This window comes from Staurois parvus, unplaced genomic scaffold (assembly GCF_062004578.1).
Source record: "Staurois parvus isolate SC_StPar_1 unplaced genomic scaffold, SC_StPar_1.0 ptg000885l, whole genome shotgun sequence".
Lineage (NCBI taxonomy): Eukaryota > Metazoa > Chordata > Amphibia > Anura > Ranidae > Staurois > Staurois parvus.
In genome coordinates this window covers 2,663,173-2,682,594 of record NW_028318681.1, presented here as the reverse complement: position 1 = coordinate 2,682,594, position 19,422 = coordinate 2,663,173, and the positions used below count along the sequence as shown (strand labels likewise).

The window sequence follows — 19,422 nt, the reverse complement described above, 5'->3', positions numbered from 1 at the left end:
TTTGCTTTCTCTTTGTCCCCAGTCACCCACTCTCATTATTTTATAAAGGGCCTACATGCTCAGACTGAACCTTTTTTCTATTAATATATTTTGAAGAATTTTTCGGGTTTATCCTGCTATCTTTTGCAATCTGTCGGTTTTTTTTTTCAATTTTTTGCGGCCTTGATTTTCTTTTTTGTATATTCTGTTATATTCTTTGTAATGTTTAAACGATGATAGCGTTCCTTCATTTTAACATTTCATAAAAGCTCTTTTCTTATTATTTATTGCTTTTTTAACTTTGGCCGTAAGCCACATAGGTTTGATTTTTAGCCTTTTAAACTTGTTGCTCATGGGAATATATTTTGCAGTGTGTTCACATACAGTCTTTTTGAAGAACTCCCATGTCTGTGTTGTGTTCATCGATGCTAATATTCCCTCCCAGTCTAATTCTTGGAGAGCAGCTCTTAGCCTTGGAAAAATTAGCTTTCTTAAAGTTGAGTGTTTTTATTTTCCCATATATGCTTGTTGTTTACAGCTAACAATAAATGAAATCATGAAAATGTTGAACTAGATAGTGTGGGATTTTCAGGGTGCAAATTTACAATGATAAACACATTTAAAAACCACAATAAATTTTATTTCATCTTACAAAAAAAGGGGAAAGAAAAAGAGAAAATAATTACAATACTGTAAAAACAAAAATTGAAGCTTGGCTGTATTGTTGCAGTAATTCCCTACATGTTTCACCCAACAAGGGCTTCTTCAGGGGAGAGAGAGAAAATCTTCAATCGCAATACAGTCTACAATATATCAAAAAGAATATACATAAACAACGGAGTTATGACATACATCCACACAATGAACATGTTTTTTGTGATTTTACAATTTCTTTTATCCTGCCTATCCATCACCCCACAGTAAGGACCGATTAAAAAAAGTTGTTATATTTTAATACTATGCTTATGAAATGATAAACATAAATGCTATAATATTTTGCTTAGTCTGTACATTTTTTATCTATTGTAATAAAATTAAAGAATAAATGCTGTTATTTGCTAGAAAATTATTCTGATTTAGGAACCCACCTTGCTCACTCGGATGTTACTTACAATCTCTAGTGTTTGTAACTTATGCCATAATGCGTCCCTAGGTGCAATTGTACGGACGCCCAGGGCGTAGCTGCACCTGAAGATTCCTTTTCCGATGTGCTTGCCTAAACACAACTTGCAAACCATAATTCCGGCCCCCTTTTACTTAGATTTGGAATTGTTGTCTTTTAGGCTTAATTATTTTTTGTTTGGATTGGACCAAAACAGGCTTATATAGAAATGATTGGATGTCTTCCTTACATGGTATAAATGGATTTGTTTTTTTTGTTTGTTTGTTTTTATTTCTTTTCTTCAGCTGTCCTGCTTAGGTGTTGCTCCTATTAAGAGATCTGGCTGTGTTTTCGTCGGCTTCAGTTTGTGCATGCGCAATAGAGACCTCACGCATGCGCAGTTGTATGTCTGACTTCTGCACCCGGCCTGTGACGTCACAAGTCGGCCGGCGTGGAAGGTAAATTATGGCGGGAATAAAGATATGGTACTTTGGCTAAACAACTGTGCACATGTAGGATCTCTTGAGACGTTTTGAGACCCCCTGGAGGTAATTTGAGAGACTTGTGTTGAGGGGAGGGCTTCAGGAAAATGGTGACTGCTCAGTCACCTGGGTGATTCTGTACACTGCATTGTTTCGAGTACTGTTTGATTTTTACAGCTAATATTCTATGAACTTGTGACCTCTCCTGACATCTAGTGGCTGAATTGTATATTAACAATTTGAGTCAAAAACTGTTTTCTTGCTTCCTCTATTGCCTGAATTGTGATAATTTAAAGGTAAATTCATTTTTCATTTATTTTTTAATTATTTCAATGACTTGACATCACCTGCTGTTCTCTCTCCCTCTATCTGATTCTTTTTTTGCCCCATCTGGTAGAAATGTAATTATTAATTTTTGCATATTTATACCTATGTTTGGATGGATATTTGATCCCTATTATATCCTCTACAATTGCACGGATGCATAGGCCAACTAGGTTCTTTGATAGTGCATTTTCATATGCGGTAGTAGCTCCGTGAACCTGACATCTAGGGTGACCCGGCGTGTTCTTTTATACTTTTGATTATTATGTTCATTGTGTGGATGTATGTCATAACTCCGTTGTTTATGTATATTCTTTTTGATATATTGTAGACTGTATCGTGGTTGAAGCTTTTCTCTCTCTCTCACACCTGAAGAAGCCCTTGTTGGGTGAAACATGTAGGGAATTACTGCAACAATACAGCCAAGCTTCAATTTTTGTTTTTTACAGTATTGTAATTATTTACTCTTTTTCTTTTCCCTTTTTTTTGTAAGATTAAATAAAATTTATTGTGGTTTTTAAATGTGTTTATCATTGTAAATTTGCACCCTGAAAATCCCACACTATCTAGTTCAACGTTTTCAAATTCCAGGGATGTGGTGCAATTTATTATCTTGTCACTCACTCACCACATCCTAACAATAAATGAAATCATGTTATAGTCACTGCTGCCCAGATGTTCTTTTATATGGACATTAGTAATAAGCTCTGCATGGTTTGAGATTACCAGGTCCAGCAGAGCACCATTCCAAGTTGGGGCTTCTATGAATTGTACCATAAAATTGTCCTGTAGTAGGATGATAAATGTTTGCCCTTTTACTGTTCCTGCAGTACCATTACTCCAGTCAATTTCCGGGTAGTTAAAATCCCCCATTATTATCACTGTCCCAGCCCTTGCAGCCCTTTCAATCTGTGCAAGGAGCTGAGTCTCCACCTCCTCATTAACATTGGGAGGCCTATAACAAACTCCAATGATTACCTTTGTAGTACACACCCCCATATGCAGTTCCACCCATGATGCTTCAGCCTCATCACACTCTCCATCAACTAGGTCCTCTTTCACACTCGCTCTGAGATCACTTCGCACATAGAGACAGACACCACCACCTTTCCTTTTTACCATCTCTCCCCGAAAGAGAACATCGTCAGGAATATTAATGGCCCAGTCATGTAAAGAATGAAGCCAGGATTCAGCAATACCAATCAAATCATAGTTCTCTTCATGTACCAAAGCTTACAGCCAGGGCTGCTGATAAGGGGGTACCACCGGGCCTCCTGTAGGGGGCCTGGGCTCTGCCACAGAAAAGGGGGGCCCAGACAGCAGCTTCAGGCTTCATGTAGGATCACATGTACAGTCAGTGCATACACACTGTTCCCCTGTGTACATGGCTCCCGGGTGGTGGTAACATTATTCCTGGGCTGAGGGGGCTCCATCAGTTCATCCTGAGGGTTGGGAGACAAGGGGGACTTTTATTTCTTTTTCGGGCACCTGCGGACCCAGCAGCAGCAGAAGTCACAGGAACGGTACAGTAATTACATGACACAATACACACCTTTCCCTGTGCCCTGACCATTGCCTAGACTATGTTCAATTATACAGCAGGGAGCAGCCAAATGAGATCATCATTGTCATGATGATAGTCACACAGTACAGGTGCTTTGAGCCACAGCACCTGCACTATGATTATCATGATAATCGTGATGATTGATGAGCCCTGGTTTACACTGGAACCGTTCAAATCACTGCGACTCATGTCACAGCGACTTTGAAAAAGGTTCCTGCACTAATTTTTTCCGATTTCATTGCGACTTGCATTGACTGGTAAATGGAGTCGCAAGCCGCAGTAAAATCCTAGGTACAAATCTCTCTGATCTGTGGCTTTGAAATCACACTGAAGTAGCACAATTTCAAAGCCACAGTGGTGTGAGTCAGGGCTGAAGATAGGACAGTCAGATGCATCCTTAAGCCAGCCATAGATGTTGATGGGGGAATTGATCGATTTTTGCAAAATTTGCATCATGTATGGCCTGCCTATAACAGGCTGGGGAAAATAACTATCCTTAAAGACAAAGCTGCATATTTTTTTAGGTGGGTAGGCGGGGTAAGGGGGGTGGGGCAGGGTTGGGGTTTTGGGGCCCCATCAGGTAGGCTGTATGGAGCCCCATGATTGCTAACAGCAGCCCTGCTTCCAACTCACCTATTTTGCTTGGCAGACTTCTGGCATTGGTGAACAAATACTTTAATTCTTTTAAACCTTTTGCACGCGTATGTTGCATGTTTTTTATTTTTCTACAAATGGTACCAGTTCCAATGGTTGTTTGCAACATGGGAACCTTCTTATCATCTGCCATAGCCCTCCCCTCATCTTTCAACATTCCACCCACCAATAAGGACTGACCCCTGCCTGATCTGTCTACCCCATTCTAATCCAATTCTCCCTCCCCCCTCGATCCTAGTTTATATACTCCTCCAGCCTTCCCATAAGCCTCTCCCCCAGCACAGCAGACCCCCTTACATTTAGGTGCAAACCATCTCTAGCATATAGGTTGCACCCCAATGAAAAGGTTGTTTGTAACATTGGAATCTTCCTACTTCACAAAAGTACATAAAATGTCAATTTTCAGTGAACAACAGTGCAAATATCAATATTTAAGCTATAAACATATAGCTAGTGCAATTAGCAATCTGTTTAAGTTACATGAAAAGTGAAAAAAACATATTTTTCCATTTCCATGAAGGTCAGGTTGATATAACACAGCAGTATTGTCACCTTCATCCATCTGGAGAGATTTTCCTTCAATTTCAGTCCCATAGCCAATTAGCCATCACCACAGAAATAGAAGGGAAATCCCAGGATGAAGAGAGCAAAAATCCCCTCAATTTCTGTTCTGAACTTGGTGGAAAAGTGAACAGGGCAAATGGAGGGTATTTCTCCCCAGCTGGAGCACAGAGACAACATTAAAAACTGACATATCAGTTACCAAAGAGACAGTAATGCTAATGCTTGGTTAAAAAAAAATGTGTTCAAAGAGCTTGCTGCAGTTTTCAGTATGACAGGTGTCCTCGTGTGATGGTTTCCCCTCACCACCCGTTCCAGTAAAAACTGCTGCAATAGACCAATTTCCACAGAACTAATTAATTAAGGTGCGGGGGGGGGGGTTATTGATATGACAGGGAACCTGTATATCAGTGCACCCCTTACTAGTGGTTCACCAAAATTAAAATTCTGGTGCCGAAACCAAAACTTCATAATGCACTTGGCCGAAAACCGAAATGCGCAGTTTTTAAATATGAATATATATATATTTTTAAAATACACTTTGGTTAAAAAAAAAAAATCAAAAAAAAAAAACAATATATGCCCCAATTTCTTGTAAAATAAGAAAGAGGATGTTATGGCAAGTAACTAGATACCCAACATGTCACGCTTTAAAATTGTGCACGCTCGTGGAATGGTGTGAAACTGCAGTACTTAAAAATCTTGATGGGTGATGCTTTAAAAATTTGTACAGGTTAGCAGTGTAAAGTTACAGAGGAGGTCTGGTGTGAGTATTATTGCTCTTGCTCTGACGTAAGTGGCAATACCTCACATGTGTGGTTTGAACACCATTTACATACGTGGGCATGGCCTATGTATGCGTTCACCACTACATGTAGCACGGGGGATGGGGGCACTTTAAACTTTTTTTTAAAATTAATTTAATGGGGGTCAATAAGACTCCACATCTCTCCTCTGCAATGTAAAGCATTCGATAAAAAAAAGCATTGATCTAGTGCCTTAGAAAAAAAAAAATGGCTGGAAAGGGAAGTGACATCGCTGCGGACCTCCAAGGGCATAGAGATGCGTGGCAGCCATTTCTCCTTCACTCATCTCTAAGCCCAGCGCTGAGATCGATGGTTTCTCAGGTAAGGCTGAGAACTACCGAGCGGCAGCGGGCGGCGGCGAGAGGCAGGGTTTTTTCGGCACCTGTATCGGTGCTTATTTTTCATTTCGGCCAACAGCCGAAAGGAGTGTTTTCGGCTGAAACGTTTCGGCCACCGAAATTTTGGTGCATCCCTACCCCTTACCTAACTCAATTCAGTCCCTCCTTACATCAGTGACCCCCCTCAGACTGGACTGGTAGCACTGTCAATGACCTCCTCTCAGATGCTCAAAGTAGGGTTCAGTGAGATGATCCTCTCCGGACTCCAGCTTGGCAGCTCTGGTTCTCTGGTTCCATTGGATATTCTCTCCACAGTCAACATATATCTGACTCCTCCTGTGACCCCTGTGCTAGCAACGTTCTCGCTCTTGACTCCTCTCCAGGCTCCTCTTCAGAGATTGCAGACATCATACAAGAATTGGTCAGAGATTGCAGACATGATACAAGAGATATTCGAAAACTGTGGACATGATACAAGAGATGGTCAGAGATTATGGACATGATACAGAAGACGGTTAGTGAATGTGGACACGATACAAGAAATAGTTAGAGATTGTGGACATGAAACAGGACATGGTTAAAGGCTGCAGATAGGATACAAGAGATCATAGAAACATGTGCAAAAATATATATACTTTGAAATGTAAGGGCACCTACGTCCAAAGCCTGTTATACAAAGGACATTTTTTGGTTGAGGCCGAAAGTACTTTATTACAATGTTAAAATACAAGCATTTACAAACATGTACCAATAATATGCCCACACAATTTTCATAATTCTTTCATAACGGGACTAATGTTACTGAAAACGAATACAAAACGCCAGAGAGTACAATCTAGAGCATAAAAATTACCCACTTCTTCTCAACATGTTTTGCAGTTATTCCATTTTTTCAGGAGAAAACAGAGAGCAGAACATCTGAAAAATGAATGAATACAACATAATACATGCATATAATACTATATCTACAATATACACATGAACCCAGTTTTCAAGTGGGGCACCTAGGCTTACCCAGACAGGAAACCAGCTACTGAAGAGCTGGGGCATAGATAAGGGGGGGGGGTCATGGTGGTCTGAACCCCCCCAGAGCAGTGTTACTGACTGTCATATCAGAGGGGTGAAACCTAGGGCCGGACGCCAGATTGACTCCACCGCTGTCACTAACATAACAGAGCAAAGCCAGCAGCGCTGAATAGAGGGTGGGATCTGCCTGGGTTAACTTTCCAGGTTAGCCATCAAGTGACCGTTTACTACAATATGCCTGACAACACCTTGACATGGGTCACTAACCTTTTTTGTCGCATTGCCGCAGTAAAGGCTTCTTTCTGGCAACTTGACCATGCACCTAATTTTTTCAAGTATTGTCATATTGTGCTCCATCAAACACACCATCTTTTCCAAGAGCAGCCTGTATTTGAGGTTGCTTGTGGGTTTTTCTTTGTATCCCAAATAATGCTTCTGACAGTTGTGGCTGCAATTTTTCTTGGTCTACCTGACCTTGGCTTAGTATCAAGTGATCCTCAAACTTTCCACTTCTTAATAAGTGATTGAACAGTACTGATTTGCATATCCAAGGCTTTGGATATCTTTTAATATCCTTTTCCATCTTTATAAAGTGTCTTTACCTTGTTATGCTGGTTTTTTGACAGTTCTGTTCTGCTTCCCATGACTTAGTATCTCGCCTGCTCAGTGCTTCCACATAAGAGCTAACAAACTCAGTGACTATTATACACAGACACTAACTGCAATTTAAAAAGTCACAGATATGGGAAATGAACCTTTATTTGCCATTTTAACCAGTGTGTGTCACCTCGTGTGTCTATACAAAGGCCATTCCATGGTATGTAAACTTTTGATCAGGGCAACTTGGGTGATTTCTGTTATCATTATGATTTAAAAATGAACCAAACAACTATGTGATAACTAGAAAAGCTACAATTTCTGGGGAAATTGTGTGAAGTGTTCTTGCCTCCACCAGTAGTCTACAACTGGAGTGGACGGAGTAACTGGGTGGAGTGGCTTGTCACTCTGCTGCCTGCTCACACACCTGGGTTCCTATGGCAACTCACTCTACAGCAAGGGCAGAGAAGAGCGGTAAAAAACAAACTGCTCCAACTTGCTCACTTCACTGGCGGTTGCCATCTTCAAATGCATCTTTGATGCATAGTATGTCTCTGAAATATGAAATATTAAAAATGAAGGCACAGTCGCAGTTTAGAAATTGCCCTTCAAATTTGAGGTGGTTAGAGTGGAGTTTCAATGAATGTCAATGGGCGGCGTGAGTTGCAAACAAATGGTCATATTGTAAAAACTATCAGGACTATGGCTTAGCCGTGGACATTTTTAGTGGCAGCAGTGATAGCTGAACGTTTTGATATAAGATTTGTGTAGGTGGGCTTGAAAATGAGGGAGTGATGGCAGTTTAGAAATCATGTCCTGATTTTTCAGCTCCCACTCTAGTTTTGAACATTCCGCCATTCATTCCTATGGGACCAATTTCACCACAAAAACGCCGATATTTCGTGAACCATTTGTCGAATCGTTCCACAAAGTAATAGCACACCAATCGGGAACAATTCGCACGTTTCGGTATATTACTGTCTATGTAGTGTAAAAACTGTGGGAGGAGTTAGGGTGGTAAATTTGGCTATTATAATAATAGGAATATATATGTGAGATAACAGTAAGTGGTCTTGCCATGCAAGAACACTTAATAAATGGCTTCATATGATTACTATCCTTAAATAAAAGACTTCTTTTGGCATGATCAGTCATATTTTCAATATCAATTCAAAAATTTCACGATGTCTGCCAGGGTATGCAAACTTTTGAGCACAATTGTATATGTTTTAGCATCTAGATCAGGACAACCTGCAGATCTCTAGCTACCAAAGTACCAGCTTGTCCACTTCACCCACACATTTGGTCTCCTGGTCATAGTGGGTACATCCCACATCAGAGACCAATGTCTATAGTTAGTGTCATCGTAAACATTCAATGACACTTAAGGTGACTAATGGATTAGTGATTTCTGTTATCATTATGATTTAAAAAGGAGCCAAATAACTATGAGAAAATAAATGGCTTCATATGATCACTATCCTTAAATAGAAGACAATTATTTGGCATAATCAGTCATATTTTCAATATCAATGCCCAAATTTCACAATTTCTGCCAGGGGATGCAAACTTTTGAGCACAACCGTATATAATAATACTCAATCTGTGGCTACAAAAAATTTAGGAACTCTTGAAAGAGGAACTGCAGCCTATCTAGCTAAAGTTTTTTTTATTTCTAGTCTATATGACCTGGCAGAGGCCCATGGCACGTCTATGCATGTGCAAAACTCTGCGAGACTCCATTGTATGCATGGAAATACCTGTATGTCTCTGTCTGGCCCCAGAGACTGGCAAGGACCTACTGCTTTCCAGACATGAATTTGGGTTTTGTGGGATTGCACAAATGTGTACACACGCTGCAGCTCTCTGCCATGCGTTATAGACTTGACAGAGATCCCCATCATATCTTCGCCCATGTAAACTATATGTAGATATCCTACTTCATATGTCATCCTCGCCTAGGTGAGCATACAAGCTTTGAAAGGACGGGTTTCTCCCATTTAGTTTGCTCTTTTAATTAGGCTGGCCATACATTATACAATTTTCTTGAGAATTTTGCTTTAGATTTACCAAAAACCATAGAATATGAGGTCAAACCTGAAAAACACTTTCAACTGTATCCAATTAGGCAGGCCCTTGCTTTACATAGTGGAAGTTAAATCTAAAGGAAAATGGGCAGAAATTGGACAGAAAATTGTATAGTGTATGGCCAGCCTTATAATGTCCTCCAAAAAGCCAGCAATATATCCAGAGCATATATTGAGAGATACCTGAACCCAGATGTCTGTTCACGTCTGAATGATGTGTCCTGCATTTACTGACAGTCGCATCCACCAGAATACAGCTATTGGGTTTCTAGGGGACATGTTTGAACACAAGTTTCCAGTGGTACATTAGGATTTTTAAAAAGGTCTTTGGACCAAAATATTTCTTAAATCTGGTGGACATAAAGTTACTTGCAAAGGAGTCGTGTGGGTACACACATGTGCGTTGCAGATTGAAGCTCAGATATCACAGCTAAGTGACACAGTAGTTGTTCAGCGGTTCAGGTTAGTTTTAGATCAGGTTCAGGTCAAGATTTTATCCTGTTCACAACTGATGACGTGTGGTTTAGAAACAGTTTCCATAGAATTCAATAGCCTGTTAATCCGCACCTGAACCAGACTGCACTGCTCAGAAATCGGACAGGACTCTTTTTCAATCCGCATTGAATCAGCACTGCCAGTGTACAGGACATACAGTATGTGAACAGGCACCATAGGAAGCAATGTTATTTCACTTGTCATGCAGATTGGATGTGGTTCAAACCGCATCCAATCTGCATATATGTGAACCAGTACAGTACATAAACAGTTGGGGACTGGGGATTGTAATTACCAAGAGCCCTTATGCAGCAGACCAATATAGAGTGCTGTTGGGACGTTTAATATGGGAGTAGTGTAATGCACTAACATCACACTTCATTACTGTTCTGTTAACTATGATCCTGTTTTTTCCTCCTATGTGCCCAGCCCTTTCTATTAGTGTTGTCTTGGGTATTGACCTACTACATTTCAGCCATCTGTGCTATGTAAGGATTGCCCTGTGTACCTCCCTTCCCTTGAGCAATTTCCTTCCCCTTTAACCCACAGCTCCTTGCCTCTGGGTGCTGGGATTGCATCACTGCTCAAGCCTCTCTCTTGCTGACCTTCATTCATGCATTTCACCATATTCCTTTGAATAAGTATTTTGTTTCCTGTAGATGACACTGAAAATCTGTATAAATTGCCCTTCATACGCACGTGTGTGTGTGTGTATATATATATATATATATATATATATATTTATTTATTTTTTTAAATACCAATCAGCAATAGGTAGGCAGCAAGTAAATCTGTTGTCCCTGAAATTGTTGTGTCGAAAGCAGAATAAACGGGCAGTGCAGTCTGTGGTGTGTGCAGCTGTGTATCCGCAGACCATCCAGAGTGCCCATGCTGACCCATGTCCACTGGCAAAAGCGCCTACAATGGGCAAAACAGCATCAGAACTGGATCACGGAGTAATGGAAGAAGGTGGCCTGTCTGATGAATCGCGTTTCCTTTTACATAGTAATGGGCTGTAAGTTCGACTCGAACATCGGCCATTCATGTGTTCTGCGAACACATGAATGGTAAGGGCATTTGGCAGGCTGTTCACCTGCCGGGTCCCACAATGCACTGCACTTTCACAGTGTATTGTGATTGGCCAAACAATGCAACTGACCACAGGTCGTCAGGTGCAATGTTTTGGCCAATCACATCACAATAGTTACCCCTAGCTCCGCCCGATTGTTCACATTTGACCGGCAAAGGACTTATTACAAACGTTTGTTTTTTTTTATGTTAAAGGAATTTTTAAAAAGTCTGGTCTCTTTATTTTTTACTCAATTTAACCCTTTAGTGAATGGGTAGGGGTACAAGTACCCCTTACTCACTCACAAGGAGGGGGGCAGAATCATTATTTAAAGGGGTACCCTGATGGTAATGAGCTCCCCTGCCTGCAGACCCCCACAACCACTGGGTCAGGGTTGTGGGGAAGAGGCCCTTGTCCCCATCGGCATGGGGACACTGTCCTAATTTAAAAGGCATGTGGCCTAAAGGGCCTGGTATGGCTTTTAGGGGGAACCCCACGCACTTTTTAAAATATCTTTTACTGTAGAGTCCCTCCAAACCATCCTACCAGACGTAAAGGATTAGGTTTTTTTTCTAAATATTACATTTCACTTTTTTTTTGCTAAAGCAGGTTCTATACATTGTACAGATGTGAAAGTTTGCAGATAGTTTAAGAGAACCCCCCAGGCATGATATTTAAAGGTTTTTTTTTTTTTTTAACTGTAGGCAATGAAAAATGACTACCCCTTTAAAAATAATACTTTTGTAAGTTTTTTTTTTCACTGATTTATGTACCTCAGGACCGTACCCGAGTCCCCACACCCCTTTCATGGCCAATAACTTGTATATAAGCCTTCAAAATGGGCACTTTTGAATTTACAAGTTCGAGTCCCATAGACTTGCAATGAGTTCGAAATTCAGGGGGGGGGGGGGTGTTCGGCCCATCACTATTTTTACATTGTGTGGATGGTTGGGTGCATGAATATAAACAAATAATACGGCGCTATATTAAAACAGGCGACTCAGTGATATATATCCCAAGTATGCAAATAGACTTGAACACAAATAACTGACATCAATGTGGGGTGAAGCGGACAACTAGGAAAATGACATACATAGAGGTGACATGAATAAATTGGTGAAATAGTGTCCTTATGTGTCACACAAACTCCATGCAGATGTGAATTGCAGTGTGCCAATCCTCTATAGCTGGGGTGCCCCCTCACCTTCCTGCCCAGGCCCCCAGGGACCAAAGAGCCTTGTGTAATAGATGGAATATTCCTCCAGATAGTAGATGGATCCCTCTTGCAATGGTGCAAATCCCTCCTCTTGGCTATAACATAAGCGGTGGATGAAGTCCGTGGTGTCTCTCCAGTGTATGGCCCTCCAGTATGGTCACCAGTGAGGCAAAAGAGACTCGTATAGTGTAAAACCTTTTATTATAAAACAAAGAAGACTAAAAACTACTCACATAGACCTGAAAGCAAGCAAGCCTTTACACCACTCCAGGGGTGTACTGTGATTCGGAAACCGGAGCACCAAGATGGCGCCCGCGCCGGATATGACGTCAAGCCGTCGATCGTCAAAAGCTCTGGTACCTTCTGGGTACCTCTCACAGCTCTAGACTCCACACAGCCTAGCGATGGGACTGCTACTTCTGCAAGGTAATAACCAAGTTTGCAAAGACATTTGGTGCACACAAAGTGAACTTATATCCTTTGTGACTATTGAAGAATAAAGAAAACAAATATAGGTTTATGTGTAGCTTTATGACCTACAGGTTATACCAGGGGTCCTCAAACTATTTAAACAGGGGGCCAGTTCACAGACCTTCACACTGTTGGGGGGCCGGACTCTAGTTTGAAGAAGAAAAAAAAAAAAGAACAAATTCATATGCGCACCACACACATCTTATTTGTAGTGGAAAAAAACTGGAAAAAAACAATACAATATTTAAAATACACTGTACTCTAACGCACTGGACACCACAATGCACAGTACACTGTGATGCACTGGACACCGCCATTAACTGTACACTGTGATGCACTGGACACCGCCATTAACTGTACACTGTGATGCACTGGACACCGCCATGCACTGTACACTAACGCAACGGGCACCGCAATGCACTGTACTGTGTGACGTACTGGACACCGCAATGCACTGTACACTGGACACCGCAATGCAGCGTACTGTGTGATGTACTGGACACCGCAATGCACTGTACACTGGCACACTGGACACTGCAATGCACTGTACACTAACGCACTAGACCAGCCTTTCTCAACCAGGGTGCCTTGAGGTTTCTTCAGGGGTGCCTTGGAAAAAGGTCTAAAAATTGCCCAAAACTTGTACACAAGCCAGCGGGTGGAACAAGCCTGCCTTTTAGTAACACAAAGCCACAGGTTTTCATTGTGCACCATTAGGACCTTTTAGCCACCAGTGCCTGACAACCAATGACATCATCAGTTGATAAGGAGGATGTTGGTTGCCTGCACAGTATCTTGGTTTGACCCTCTCCCGCCCCTCTCGGTCTGTGCTGGGGGTCACATCTCAGTGATAGAGAAAAACTGAGGGAGAAGAGAAACATTGGAATACTAGTCAGTACCAGTGTGCAAAAGTGTATTTACTTTGGAAAAACAAATCACCTCTAATGTTGGGCGTCCTATGTATGCGGATGTTGCTGCGTTATATAAAACTATTAGAATACTTTTATACATTTCAGAATAGGGTGCCTCAGGATTGTCCATAATTTCAAAGGGTGCTGTGACAAGAAGGCAGGAAGAACTAAGGGATGTGTCCAGGATGGAAGGTATATTTGCCCCAGGTTCATGTTATACACGGACTGTTTCTCCTGTTGTGCTGTGTAGTGAGCCGTTTTAGGTCACTGATGATTTCATTAGCTCAGCTGTAGCGAGTTGAGGGCTCTGGGCTCTATAAAACGCCCAGGCTGCTTAGAGAGGATGCTCCAACCTGGAACCAGTTTGCTGTGCAGGACAGACTGGGGAGCAACCAAACCATCCTGTGGTGAGAGATAATCTGTGTGATCTTAGACTGTGTGAACACTCTGTGTCTAAGCAGCAATAGGCTGTATTCAGACAGCTAGATAGGAAACCTGTGTTTGTAGTTAGATGCCCAGCAGGGCAAGGTTTTATTTTCTGTTTGTATTTTTTTGCTGTTTTGACTATTTGCACCGTGTGTTCACCCGACTTGTAAATAAAGCACAAACTTTTCACCAAGATCCTGCTGTCGTGCTGAGCCTCTTTCACGGTGTTCTGACCCATCCAGGGGGCCAAGCACAACCCGCTACTGGGTTAATCCCTCACATATGGTGGAGGATGCAGGCAGGTGAAGCAAGGCCAGCATGGAAGAGATACTGAGACAGCTTGCTTTGGCAAATGCAAGTCAGCAGAAAACAAATGCAAGTTTGCAACAGAGCCTTGCAGTCCAGCAGCAGGTTTTGCAACAGAGCCTTGCAGCCCAGCAGCAGGTTTTGCAACAGAGCCTTGCAGCCCAGCAGCAAGCCCCGGAACAGGCGTAGGCACGCCTTAGGGAATCGTTGGAATGGCAGGAACAGATACACCAACAGCAAATTGCAGCCATCATGAAACAGCTTCAGCAGAGTGAGCAGACTGAGGCTGGGAGTGATTTTACTACCATAGCATCTTTCCGTGTAAGTCACCTGCTGCCAAAGATGTCTGCAGATGAGGACCCTGAGATGTTTCTGACCACTTTTGAGAGGACAGCTGAAAAAGAAAGTTGACCTAAAGAGCAGTGGGCTGGACTAGTGGCCACCCCACTATCTGGCGAGTCCCAAAAGGCTTATTTTGACCTTGAGCCTGAGGAAGCCAAGAACTAGGATCGTTTAAAAATGGAAATTTTGGCGCGGCTGGGCGTAACCCTGGCTGTCCGGGCTCATCGGGTACACAACTGGAGTTATCGACTGGGAAAACCACCCCGATCCCAAATGTATGACCTTATTCATTTGACCAGGAAATGGCTGCAGCCAGATACACTGTCTGGACCAAAGATTGTGGAAAGGGTGGTGATGGACAAATTTCTGAGGTCTCTCCCTACTACCTTGCAGAAATGGATGAGTCATGGAGATCCACAAACAGCAGACAAGCTTTTGGACCTTGTGGAGAGATATCTAGCGACTGAAAATCTTACGTCTTCCCTCAAGGAATCACCGACTTTCCACCCCAAGACCAGACCATCCCCAGCAATGGGTAACATTGCACCAAGGGATGGGGGTGGAGAGATTGGAAAAGGGGGAACGAAAGGTACTTTTGGGACTGTTTCCAATATCTGGCGTGAGCGGCCTGGAAAGCCAAACCCGCCAGAGGTGAGCAGAAGGATAATCTGTTACCGCTGCCGGGAAAAGGGACATGTAGCAGCAGATTGCCCAAGTACGGATGAACCAATGCACTGTGACTTTCTTACTGAGAGACAGCAGTCCCCATTTGCAACTGTTACTTGCACTGCTGAAAAGGGAAATGAGAAACCTTTATGCAAAATGGGTATTGATGGTAAAAATGTTGTTGCATTGTTGGATTCAGGTAGCCTGGTTACTTTGGAAAAAACTGAATTGGTAACGGGAAAAACCTTGCACCCTAGAAAATTGGCAGTCATTTGTGTTCATGGGGACACGAGAGAGTATCCAGTGGCAACAGTGTCCTTTGAGACCTCCCTCGGTAACCTGTGTCATCAGGTGGATCTGGTTCCCCAACTGCCACATGACGCCATTGTGGGGAGGGATTTCCCAAAATTCTGGGAGCTCTAGAATGGCCCAGATTTCCCATTAAATGGTCCTTCAGAGCCTGAAGGTTATCCTAGGGAATCCTCTGAGGGTGAGGATTGAGCCTGTGTTTCCCTTGCCAGTATTAGCAGGGAAAACAGAGCCTAGGGAGGAGCCTACAACCCCTAGTGTTTGACTTAGAAGTACACAGGGAAAATTTTGCCACTGAACAACTGAAGGACCCCACATTACTAAGGGCCCGAGAGAATGTAGTAAAAATAGAGGGGGAATCCTTTCTATGAGTGGATTCATCTGGTGTGCTGCATACTACCCGGATAAACAAAACTGTGATGATTGTACAGGGGAATACACCACAAGTGCTGTTGACCATACTAGAGATAATTGGTCACCTACATAGGGTGAGTGTTGGTCCATGTGGGGCACCAACAGTACTGTTAAGTGGAGCATGTTATTACAAGTACCAAACCACTGGCCCTTTTCACACCTTCGTATTATCTTTTTGAACTTTTAACTTACATATTCTTTGGTTTACTTTATGTTTATCGAATGTATACACAATGTTGTAATATGAGCAGTTTGCATTTGATTATTTATGGTACACTGTGTTGAGGTTAACACATATTTAACCCCTTGCCCTACTGAGGATTTACCCCCCCCCCCCTTCCTTACCAGCCCATTCTTTGCATTACAGCGCTGCGTTACTTTAACTGACAATTTCGTGGTCATGCAACGCTGAACCCAAATGAAATTTACGTACTTTCTTTCCCGTGAACTGAGCTTTTTTTCCCCTGACAGCATTTTGCAGTGAAGGACCCTTGCTCTTTCTGTGGAAGCAGCAGTTGTTCTGCAGAGGACAGACCTATAGCTTTGGGATCAGCGACACTCATGCACCTTGCAGATTGGAGAGTTCTGTCTCTGACTCAGCAGTGGGTGTATCAGATCTCTGAAAGGCAACCGTTGCCTCCACACAGCGAGAAAGGGTCCTTCTCAGCAGCATTGCAGGTAGTGGACCAAACTAGGGATGCACCGAAATTTCAGTGGCCCGAAGCGTTTCTGCCAAAAACACCCCTTTCGGCCGTCGGCCGAAATGAAAAAAAGCACCGATACGGGTGCCAAAAAAACCCCGCCCCTCGCTGCCGCCACTCGGGAGTTCTCAGCCTCACCTGAGAAACCATCGATCCCGGCGCTGGGCATAGAGATGAGTGAAGGAAAGATGGCCTCCACTCATCTCTATGCCCTTGGAGGACCGGAGCGATGTCACTTCCGGTTACGGACATTTTTTTTTTTTAAAGCACTAGATCAATGGGTTTTTTTTTGATCCAATTCTTTACATTGTAAAGGAGAGATGTTGGGTCTTATTGACCCCATATCTCTCCATAAAGAGGACCTGTCACTAATTATTTCTATCACAGGGGATGCATGCATTTCTTGTGATAAGAATAAAAGTGATAACAATTTTTTTAAAGGGACAGTGCAAAAAACAAAACAAAAATAAATAAATTAAAAAAAAGTTGAAAGTGTCCCTGTCACCCCACGTAGTGGTGAACGCATATGTAGGCCATGTCCACATATGTAAACAATATTCAAACCACGTGTGAGGGTATCGCCACGAACATCAGAGCAAGAACAATAATTATCGCACTAGACCTCCTCTGTAACTTTACACTGCTAACCTGTAGAAATTTTTACAGCATCACCCATGGAGATTTTTTAAGTACCGCAGTTTCACACCATTCCAAGAGCGTGCACAATTTTAAAGCATGACATGTTGGGCATCTATTTACTCGCCGTAAAATTCTCTTTCATATTTTACAAAAAAATTGAGGTATATATTGTTGTTTTTTTTCTAATCAAAGTGTATTTTTTTCAAAAAAATATATATTCATGTTTAAAAATTGTGCATTTCGGTTCTCGGCTAAGTGCATTTTGAATTTTCATTTTCGGCACCAGAATTTTCATTTCTATGTACCACTAGACAAAATATTTTTTTTTTGTTACAATACTTTTGTTTTGAAGCATCCAAAATGTATTTAGCTGATTTAAATTGAAGAATGTGTTGACTTTTACATTTTCAAAAGGAAAACAGATATGGCAATCCCCTGTAATTGTCTCAAAACAGCAACTTAAAGTGATTCTAAACCCATTTTATTTTCTTTAAAATAATAAACATGTCATACTTACCTGCTCTGTGCTCCCCTCGGGTCCCTGGCTCCTCCCCCTTTGCCAAGTGTCCTCATAGCAAGCCACTGGCTATGGGAGCACTCGTGCAGGTTCACTGCAGAGCCAGCTCTGAGTGTCTATTGACTCACAAAGCACAGCCTGGCCCGGCTTCCTCCTCACTGGCCAATGGCTCCCGCTGCTGTCTCTGAGCCAAAGACAAAGGAGAGAACAGAGAGATGGAATATTGATTTTTGCTAAAATGTCATCTATCCTTCTAGTGTATGATCTGAAATTACTAAGAATAAAAAGGAGCTCTGGATAGGCAGTGGATTGCTGCTGACAATGTATGTGTGTTTTGGTTATAGAACTAAACTGCCCGAGTGATGCCTGCTGTAGTACTCTAGTGATAAAACATGAAAAGGAACCATGGCTTACCTTGCGCCTATGATCACCAGGTAATCCAGTAACCTGAGAAATGGCTTTTTCTTCTGCCCCATGGTCCCAACTTCTTACTTAATCATCTCACACACTGCTTGGCTCACTGGACCATCACTGATCAAGGAGAAACCAGCAGAAACCTTAAACCAGGAGAAAAATACACAAAAAGAAACAACAAAATATATAAATACATTTCACACATACCAGCCTTTATATAATATTAACCTCAAACATATGGCTGAAATATTTATACAGGTCTTATCTGACAAAGGACTTATATTTCTATCCCTCCAGTCCTGAAATCTACACAGCTCTGCCACACAGCACAGTACTGTTTGTCAGAGCAGGAACCCCATTTTTCTCTGCTGCAGATAACTAACACTTACAGGTCTTGCCTTTCCCCTAGCCTATGACTGAACAGTAAAGAGAGAAGCAGAAAGCCGAATCTTTCTGTCACTTCCCCTTCTCCTCCTATCAGCACATGAGCACAATCAACTGGTCCCTTGCACTGCTGCAGCACCCCCCCCCCCCTTAGTCTGATCTCTGCTGACTTCAAGAAGCTGATAATAAATCAAATTTCAGTTACTGTTTGCATTTAAAAAAAAATAATTTATAGATATATTAAAGGGAGCTCCACCAAAAGGGGCAGCTCTGTTTGTCTGCCTCCTACCCCCTCCACTGCCACATTTTACACTTTTTTTTTGGGGGGGGGGGGGGAGCGGGTCCCTGGTTCTAGCATGCCCTCCTCCTTCCCCCCACAGTCTTCTAGGACACTTTACAGGTCCAAGAAGACTGCCGGACCATTCGGGAGGTGCAGTACACCTCGTGCAGTGGGCACCCAGCTGTGAAGCCAAAAGGTGTCACAGCTGGGTGACCACAATTAAGATGTCAGCTCAAGGGGGGGGGGGGGGGAGACAAGTGGGTGAAGGGACGGCATAGGCGAGAACATCACTGATCCTGCTAAGAAAGAGTTCAATGTTTTAATAGGGGTATAAAGTAGAAC

General features: G+C 42.4%; 1 long non-coding RNA gene across 1 annotated transcript; it reads right to left on the bottom strand.

Moving 5' to 3' along the window:
* Positions 1-3,336: 3,336 nt before the first annotated feature.
* Positions 3,337-18,555, bottom strand: LOC149442490 (uncharacterized). Its single transcript, XR_016307189.1, has 2 exons — positions 18,417-18,555; positions 3,337-6,270 (listed from the first exon to the last, which is right to left on the bottom strand). It is a non-coding gene; the product is annotated as an uncharacterized LOC149442490 (long non-coding RNA).
* Between the last annotated feature and the right edge of the window lie 867 nt (positions 18,556-19,422).